The following is a 9,949-nucleotide window of genomic DNA, read 5'->3' as shown; positions in this document are numbered from 1 at the left end:
GTGAAAGACAACAGAGGTCAACAGAGTATGATGCCACCTTTTTTTCCATTAATAAATGAGATTAAAAGTAAAATACTTTTATTTCTTATACCTCCTGTGGCCTGTGTTTATATGTGTGGTTTAACAACATTTGTACTCAGGTGTAAATACAGCTCATTTTTTCATGCTACTCCACAATGGCAAAGCAACAATAGAGAAACATCCTCTAAGAAAGTATTTTGGGCCCAAAACACAATGGGCACTCACAGAATGTAAAATCCAATTTAAAACTACTTTACTATTAAACAATGAAAATAAGACACTTTAAAAGGCTACAGTTAAAATAAAATGCTAATTATATCCTCCTGCAGAGTCACAGGATCATAGATTTAGTATTGGAAGATACCTTTGAGGTAATTTTTCAGACTCCCTGCATTTTACAGATCAAGAAACTGAGGCACAAAGAGGTTAACTGACTTGCTCATGATTACATAGAAATAAGTATCTGAGGGGAAATTTGACCAGAGTCCTTTTCATTTTCAATATTGTATTATATTTTCAATATGGCACATAGGCAACAAATGCTGATGTGTAACTTTGGATCCATTTCCTGCTTAGGGCAGTGTGTGTATGTGTGTGTGTGTGTGTGTGTGTGTGTGTGCGCGCGCGCACGTGCATGTGTGCCTGTGGATCTTTTCTCAGAATAATGTTTTATTGTTGCATAAAATATATAAAATTCCAAAGGAAATGGTTTTACAAGTTGTGGCATATGATTGTGATGGAATACTATTGCGCTATAAGAAATGATGAGCAGGATGGCTTGAGACAAACTTGGGAAGACACATATAAACTGACAGAAGGTGAAGAAAGCAGAACCAAGAGAACGTTGTACATAGTAACAGCAATATTTTAAGGATGATTAACTGTGGGAGACTCCACTACTCTTATCAAGACCATGATCCAAGACAATTTCAAAGGACCTATGATGAAAAATGCTATCCACCTCCAGAGAGAGAACTGATGAGCTCTGAGTGCAAATTGAAACATTTTTTTAAACTTTATTTTTCTTGTGTGTGTGTGTTTTCCTTTGCAACATGGCTAATATGGAAATATGTTTTACATAACTTCACATGTATAATTAACATCATATAACTTGCCTCTAGAACAACCTGTATTGTATGAAACTCTGGGTAGAATTACCAAGGAGAAAAGAAAAGAGGAACTTCTGGGGTGAAGACTAAAAGGGAAGGGAAAAAAATGGTCCTAGCCACAACATGGCAATCCTAACCTTAGACCTAGACAAGCTATTGCATCCCCATTATTCTTCCTCAGTCACAGCCTTTCCTTCAGGGCCCCATTAAATCAGTACAACTCCTACCTCAGAAAGGATAGTCCCTTTGCCATTCTTCATTTTAAAATATTCTTTCTTCTCTTGAAACCAGGATATTCATGTTCTTCATACAAAACCTATCCCAATACTATGTCCAGAAAGGCGTTTGCTAAATTCCTTTGATGGTGGCAGCACTCAAGTTGGTGCATATGCATATATGGTAGCCTCTGTAAATTCTCCTTTACTCCTAAGTCAAACCCTCTGTGGTGTTGCACTCCTTGGGTGAAGCCTCATTCAAATAGGCTATGGTCAGGAGATATTTTGGGGACAAATTCCACCAGTCCTGGTAGTAGCTGCTCTCTGCCCTTGGCCCGACGAGAAGAATTGTCATAGTCATTCAAAGTAACTAGCATATTGGGTATGTGAGAGAGGGCTTTCTGTTCTAGCCAGGGGTAAGCCCAGGACATAGGAAACAATTTCTTCTTCCATGCCCAGGAAGACACTTCAACTCTATTGTTTGTTTTTCCTAAAAATTGATGCTAGCATGAGATCTCACAGTATTGCTAGTGTCTCAGAGCAGAAATTAGACCACTGGGAGTGTGAATATATAATTCTAATAATGATTCCCTAACAAATTTCACTGAGGCTGATACCACCACAAACCAGTGCTCTTTCTATCATACCATGTCTCTGAGCCACAGTTTCTTTTATCATAAAATGAAGTTGGGCTGGAAGCTCCCTAGTGCTCTTTCCAGCTCCAATTCTACAAGCCCTAATGATCCTGAGACATTTCAAAAAAAAATCAAGATCTTTTCAATCAATCAGATAATGGAGAAAGCCACAGTGAATGAGTTAAATTATTACTGTGCCAGGGAAACTGCTGGCATTGTAAATTACATTTCTAGTAGGGATACTAAGCACAAACTGAGAAAACCCTGTGGTAGATAGATTATCATTAGTTTGTTCAAATCTATATCTGGAGCTGTTTAGTTGCGCCCCCACACACTTTCACATTCAACAAGAATCCAATTTTCATCACACTTTAAAAGGGAATTAATTTCAGAATTCCTGTACTTATTGTTATTTTTCACATAGCCTGCAAGGGAGATCTGGATCTCCCCCATGTCTTTGAAAATTTGTTTGCAGAGAAAAGGTAAGGGAATGCATTTGTCACCTCCCACTGCAACCTAGTTACCTTCCCTCCCCCTCCCCCCACCATTGTGTTTTGTCAACTGGCTGTCCATAGTCTTCTCTGATCACCAGAACAGATAGGGAACTTCTAATGGTTCTCAGTACTGTTTCTGCTTTAGACAATCTGCAGGAGTAAGCAATAGTGATGGCCTGCTTCTGTGCTCAGATATCTGACACCCACCCAGACTTGGGCAAAAATGTGATGGTGATAAAGTTTTTGGTACTTTCCCAGCCTTCTATCCCCTATGGCATCCCCTTTTCCAGGCACACAGTGCCCAATTTTTTCTCCTTGAGAGTCCAAAGTCCCCCACAACACAGCTCTGCACTCCAGTCTGGTTTCCCTAAATAAATGGGAACTTCAGATTTTTGCCTTCAATTCCATCCCCTCCCAACCCCATTACAAACACCCACACATCATAATTTTCAGGTCCTATTATTTCTCAGGTAGGATCATAGGATGAAAAGTTCGTAAATCTAGAGCTAGAAGGGGAATCAGAGACCACGTAATCTAGCCCCCTCATTTTACAGATGAGGAAACTGAGGTAAAGGGAGTTTTTTATCTTACTTGACTATCAATCTCCTAAACTAATACCTACTAAGGTATTAATGCTAGCAAAGCCTAATGGGTTACCATTCCATGTTTATTTGCATTTATCAAAGGACAACCAGAAAATGAGAAAACTTCAACCAAAAGAATATAACTTGACTATGGAATTTCAGATAACATATAAGCCAATATTTTGGGCAGAAATATTTTGTACAAAGTTGTGCTTTCTGGTTCTTTTCAAGTCACGTCATGTAGGTATCCATTTGCTTTGCGCATGGTTAAGAGTAGCAATAGTGTATCTTCGTTCTAATTTGCTTGAGGTTGGGGGCTGTATCTGATTCAACTTTCTATTTCTGTACTGCCTAACACCATATCATGCAAACGATAGGTACCTAATAAATGTTTGCTACGTGAATAATTGAATCAGTTTGTTGACAAAATCAATGGATAACATCAGGAAAAAAAGTCCACAAAATCCTGACTTCAGAGTTAGAAGAGATCTCAGAGGTTACTGATTTCAATCCCCTCATTTTGTAGCTAAGAAAACAGACTCAGAGATGTTAATTGAATTGGGCAGCATCACACAGCTAATAAATATGTGAGGTAAGATTTGAACCAACTTTTTTTCACTGCAATTCCAGCCCCTACATCATGCTGCCTCTCAGGTTTTCATTATTTAATTTCAGATTCTGAAGTTATTGGGATCATTATCAAATATAAAAGAAATAATCACAGAATTTCAGGATTGGAAGAGGCCTCAGTGGTCATAAAGTCCAACTCATACCCAACAAGGGATCTCCTCTACAATATAGATGACAAGTTGTCATCCACTCTCTGCATGGAGACCTCCAACGAGGGAGACCCTACTACCTTCCAATGAACCTATTTCATATTTGGGCAGCTCAAATTATTAGCAAGGTTTTGTTTGTCTTCCTGATAATCTAATTTAAATTTACCTATTGGTAACATTGCTTCTAGTTCTGCCCTTTAGAAACAGATAAAATGCATCTAATCCTTGAAAATGTCTTGGTTACCGATTAAGATTCTTATGTTTTCCTTCTAAACTTCCATACGTCAATGGTAGGGTCTACTGAAACATTAAAATAATATTATCAAATCACCTTCATACAAATGGTCCAATTTGATGATCATCAACTTGGAGTTACACAGGACCTTAATGGTCATCTAGTTCAACACACTCATTTTACAGATGAGGAAACTGAGGCTCAGCAAGGTTAAGTGATTTGTCCAAGGACATACATACAGGAAGTAAAGAATGAAGTTAGGATTAGAACCCAGTCCCTTTGACTCCAAGTCCAGCTCTCTTTCCATTGTACTGTACTGCCCTAAACCTTTTGCCATGTTCTACCCAGAACAAATTAACAGGTTCACAAGGACTAACAAGAACCTTAACTTGTAATTTCAGAGTCTATTCCATGTAAAATAAAGGTTCTATTTTCTTCTTTGATAGAACGCATAACCTATTTCTCAATTTGCTACTGTATGGTGTACAGGACGTGCCTCAGGAATGATGTGTGGCTTATTCATAAGTTTGGATACACATCTTTCTTTTCTCCTCCTCTCTCAGATCACCCAAACTCTTTGATTTATGGGAGGGATTAATACTGAATTGAGTAATGTTGCTGGTTCCTTGATGGGTCTTTAATCATTCTGCTCCAAGGAGCAAATATGCCTCCCTAGACAGAGCAGCAATTATTTCCCAAAGCTTTTTATAACATTTGCTAATAGAAGAATTATTCCACTCACCTGTGGGGTTTGCTGTTTTTGAGAAAATACCAAAGATGATGGTTTAATGGTTCAGATCACATGGGCCCTACAGGTGGAGAAATGGGTAAAGGAGGGAGGAATTCAAATTTCATAAATACAAATTTTATTGGTATCACTCAATGTCACTGGAGCTAAAGACAGGGCCACCATCTACTTCCTCTCCCCTGTACTTGGGTCTCCCAGTAGAGGATTAATGGAAGAATAGGAACCAAGCTGCACAGCTTGAGAAAGCACAAATGGGTTAGAGGAAGCACCCACAGTAATGATGTCTCAGGGCCAAAGAAGCATGGAATGAAGATTTAATGATTTGTTGCTAAAATTATGGATGCATAATTCATAAACACAATTAAATTATACAGATTTCAATCTAACCAGGACAGAAGAGAAATCCTTCCCCAATGAATAATGTGCAATCTTTAATAATTTCTATTACTGCTGCTGAGTAGCTATGGGTAAATTGCTTCCCCCTCTGAGTCTCAGTTTCCTCATATGTAAGTGAGGGGGTCAGACTAGATCATCTCTGAGGTCTCTTCCAGTTTTAGGTCCTATTATGTGAAGCTTACAACCACTCTTAAATTCATTCTTTAAAGTGTTATTAATACATTTCTAATGGTTTTAAATTTCCCTTTAGGTACATCTGACACCATAATGTGCAGATATGAAAGAGAATGAGCTGTCAAAATATTACCACAAAAACTCTTTCTGTGGATGTTTTGCAACAGACGAGAAAGTACTGAGTAACTGGAGAGGCGTTGCTCCTAAGGATTTGCAAAACTGCGCACTGAAGAGCTTTCTTTGCAAAAATGGCTTGAGTCTTTGGTTCTGAGCCACATCTTAAACATAATACTTTGGAGTTCTACCCAGGACTACTCAGCCTAATGGTTCATTAAAACGATGGATCTTTCAACATTCATTCAACATTCAAAAAGCATTGATACAGTTCCTACCATATGCAAGGCACTGGGGTGCAAAGACAAAACAAAATAGCCTCTGCCATAGAGCTTACATTCTACTGAGGAGTAACCACATGTGCCCAGAAAAATACAACTACAAAATAGATACAAAATGATTTCCAGTAGGGAGTGTGCTCTTGAACTAAGGTGGCACTTGAGCTGAGCGTGGAAGGACAATAAAGATTCTATAAAACAGAGGGGGAGAAGTATCTACATTCTAGGCATTTGGTTGTAGTTGAATCATTTCAGTAGTGTCTGACTCTTCATGACCCCATTTGGGGTCCTCTTGGCAAAGATACTGAAGTGGTTTGCCATTTCCTTCTCCTTGATAAAGGATTAGGTGACTTGCCCAGGATCACAACTGCTAGCAAGTTTCTGAGATTGGATTTGAACTCATAAAGATGAGTCTTCCTGATTCCAAGCCCAGTGCTTTATCCATTGCTCCACCTACATGGCAATATTTAGAATAGCCCATAAAAATGTGTTCTAAACACACCATCTGACTTTCTCCAAATTGAGACAAGGGTGCATTTTTTAGGTTAGTGTAATGGATATATTATGGCATTGTCCTGGATCCCCATTGGCTCTTCTAATGAGAACTTAACCTTGGTATTCTTGTTTTCTCCCTAGAGAAGATGTAAAAGTATTCACTTTTCCCCTATGTGGTTCTCCACATTCACACTGTTGGGGCTTTGATATAAATATCTTCTTAGAAATCTGTTAAATTCTCTTGCCAAGGCTTGCTCTCTGACATGGTACAAACAGTTCACTCCTTGCCTTTCCCTGGGTTTTTTTGACCAATTGATAGTACAATGACACTGATTGGTTGGTTTGCCAGAGCTATCTTCTCCTTTAAAAGGAGTCTGGAGACTTGGGAGTTTGAGAAAGAGAACCAGAGCTGGCTAGCCAGATGAAGAGAAGCTAGTTTGGATGCATGAAGACCCTGTTCCCTGAAGAGAAACCTATGAATCCCTGTGACTGATCCAGGGAGCCATTTCAACCAGAAATAACATGGTTCCATGGACAGCAAGGTATGGAGACAATGGCCAACACACAAGGAGCTTCTGACCCAAGATGGCTGTGACATTTAAACAGGCTCAAGAGACATAGTTTCTGGGTAATTTCATCATTTTATTAATAAGACCAGAAAGTTATAAATGAAAAGATGGCCATTGAAATAGTAGGTTGTCAATGGGACAAGAGTGATCCTGGCACAGAGAAATTATCTCTACTCAGACCACCCCCAGCTATGCCATACTACTCCAAGCCTTGAGCTACCTAGGCAAAAGGATCTGTGCCCATCCAAGTTTGAGTAGAACACAGTGGGATTCCCCATTCTAGATTAAACTCCATGCAAGGTTGGGTGGGGTCTGACCCAGATCCAAGGAAAGCCTATGCAATTTCATTATCAGTAATGTCCTTCAAGAAAAGGGAACTTTTTAAAATGAAGAACTTAGAAAAAGGAGATGTGGGGTATAGGCTCTGGGAACCCCCTTGAACTCTCCTTGAGTCTTCCCACTTGATCTGGCATTCACCTGAGGCCATAAGCTTTTCATTATCGCTAAACCCAAATCTCTGTTACCCTTAACCCAGCCTAGCCTTCCATTGTCTGTCACCTCTGGATTGCAACCCTTGATCCTATCAAAATCCCATTCTCTTAGTTCCTGGTCTGACCTCTAGTCACCCAGTCCATCAAGATCCTTCCTACACTCTTCCTCAAGATCTTCTCTGGACCCCTCTTCCAGTCACCCCAGACTACTTGACCACCCCTAGATCCCTTCCACAGTCTTTCTCTATATAAGACACCTCTTGCCTCCATGAAAGTGCTCAGATTTAATCTGGCCCATTTGTCAATATAAGTATCACAAATGCTCAGATTCCTTAAGTCTAGCCAACATGGCAGATTTTTAATAAACTTTGTTTTTCTTTGGCTGAAAGAAGGCTTGGGTGGAATTCATTCGGGCAGGACCTGGAGTGTCACTATTTTGGCCTCTCTCAACAGAGAGAGCCTCTGAATTTCCCCAAGATATTGGTTATTAATATATCATATTAATATGTCATTAATAATCATTTCTCACATGTCAGCAGAGTAGCCAATCAGAGTAATCCCTGAACTAAATGGAGGAGCTACGCTGCCACATATGCCAGAGCCATAATGTAGAATAGCAGGTTCTCAGACTTGTTGGTCTCAGGATCCCTTACAGTCTTAAAAATTATTCATGACTCTCCCTCAAAGAGCTTTCATTTATGCAGGTTCTATCTATATTTACCACTTTAGAAATTAAAACATCTTAGTGTTATTAAGAAAATAGTTTAACTTCATGGACCCCTTGAAAGGTGTCCCCAGACCACACTCTAAGAATGACTGGTAGAACAGAACAAATCCTGACCATATTGTCTTTTATCAGTGATATAAATTGTATTGATGTTTCTACTCTCTGGCAAAAAGGTGTCAGTTCTTTATTGATTGAAATTACTTTCTCCTTTTGCTTTATGACAGCATGACAGGAGAACAGTATAAGTTTGAACATCCCTTGAAGAGGTGGCACTTTGAACACCCGAAGAAAGAAGAATGCACTTAACTGTTTTGGGGATTGGGTATGAGACTTTTTATGTTTTGGAGGGAAGAGTTTTCCTGATTTATTATATTCAATATTATGCTAGCCAGAGTACTTGCACAGGAGCCAAAGGCCCTTTTCATTCTACTGTTGGTGATCTAGAAGTAGAGTGGCAATATATTTGCATCATCTATCTTATCTCTCTCTCTCTCTCTCTCTCTCTCTCTCTCTCTCTCTCTCTATCTATCTATCTATCTATCATCTCTTTATCATCTATCATCTTTCTATCTATCATCTACCTGTCTATCTATCTATCTATCATTTGTCTGTGTATCTCTACACCTGTCTCCATCCATCTGTCTATCTATCCATCTATTGCCACCCGTCTATTTATATATCTCTATGGCACCTATATATCTATAGTTTCTCTCTCTCTCTCTCTCTCTCTCTCTCTCTCTATATATATATATATATATATATATATATATACATATATATATATATACATACACACATATATATATGTGTATATATATGTATACACACATACACACACATACATACACACACATATCTCCACACATATGTCTGTATAGTCCTAAAAATCTTCCTGCAGGTTTACGCTTTGATAGATTGAAACTGTATTAAGACTTTTGTAATATCCTCTGTTGGTGATTTGACCTTTGTTTTCAGGCTTTTCTGGCTTTGGCACCAGCCCTTTAAACCAGTTAAAGGGTTAAAGGGTTAAGCTACTTCATCTTACTCTTCCTCTGTCTCTCTGTCTTTTTCCCTATCTCTTTCTCTGTCTCTGTGCTGCCCTCTCCTCCCTTTTCTCTCATCCCCTTATTTTTCTGCCTCTCTTCATTCTCTTCCCCTTTCCTCTTTCTCCCCTTCCCCTCCACACACACACACACACACACACACACACACACACACACACACAAATACACTCTTTTTCTGAGGCCAGGAGACATGGAATGCTACTTGTAGAGCTTACACAACTCTACGTATATATCTATCAATATGCTTTTGAAAAACTATGATAATTTTACTTGGACTTTCATAATGGCAAAATGATTCATTGGTTCCTACTACATACAGTACTTACAACATGTTTTTTAAAAGACTTTTCTCAATTGCGCAAATTCAAAAAAAGAGAACTTGTGTGAAATCCACTCTTCTTCCTCAGAAGCTCCATCACCACCAGCAATGCTTACCTCCCCATACACACAGCAGCCACTCAAGAGCAACCTTGGCTAACCAGGTCCGATGGCTTGTCATAGTGAATAACTGATTCTTCCTGATAAGAAATTGACATCCCTCAGTTTTCAAATACAATGGAACCCCCAAACATAGCATGCCATGTTATAATTATCAAAACTTATAAATAGGGCATGGTAGATTTAGATATACCGCAGATCAAGTCATGTTTGCCCAGATTTAACATTTGGGAAAAAGTCTGAGACAGCTATACTTCCACTTGAAGAAAACCTTATATGTGGAAAGCCTAATTTGTATAAGCACAGATAGAATATTTGATATATTGAATATTTTATGGTCCAATTCCTGTATTTTTCAGAATTCGTAAAACATATAAAATAAG

Source organism: Trichosurus vulpecula, chromosome 4 (genome assembly GCF_011100635.1).
Source record: "Trichosurus vulpecula isolate mTriVul1 chromosome 4, mTriVul1.pri, whole genome shotgun sequence".
In the NCBI taxonomy this organism is placed as follows: domain Eukaryota; kingdom Metazoa; phylum Chordata; class Mammalia; order Diprotodontia; family Phalangeridae; genus Trichosurus; species Trichosurus vulpecula.
Note: the sequence above shows the minus strand (reverse complement) of the source record.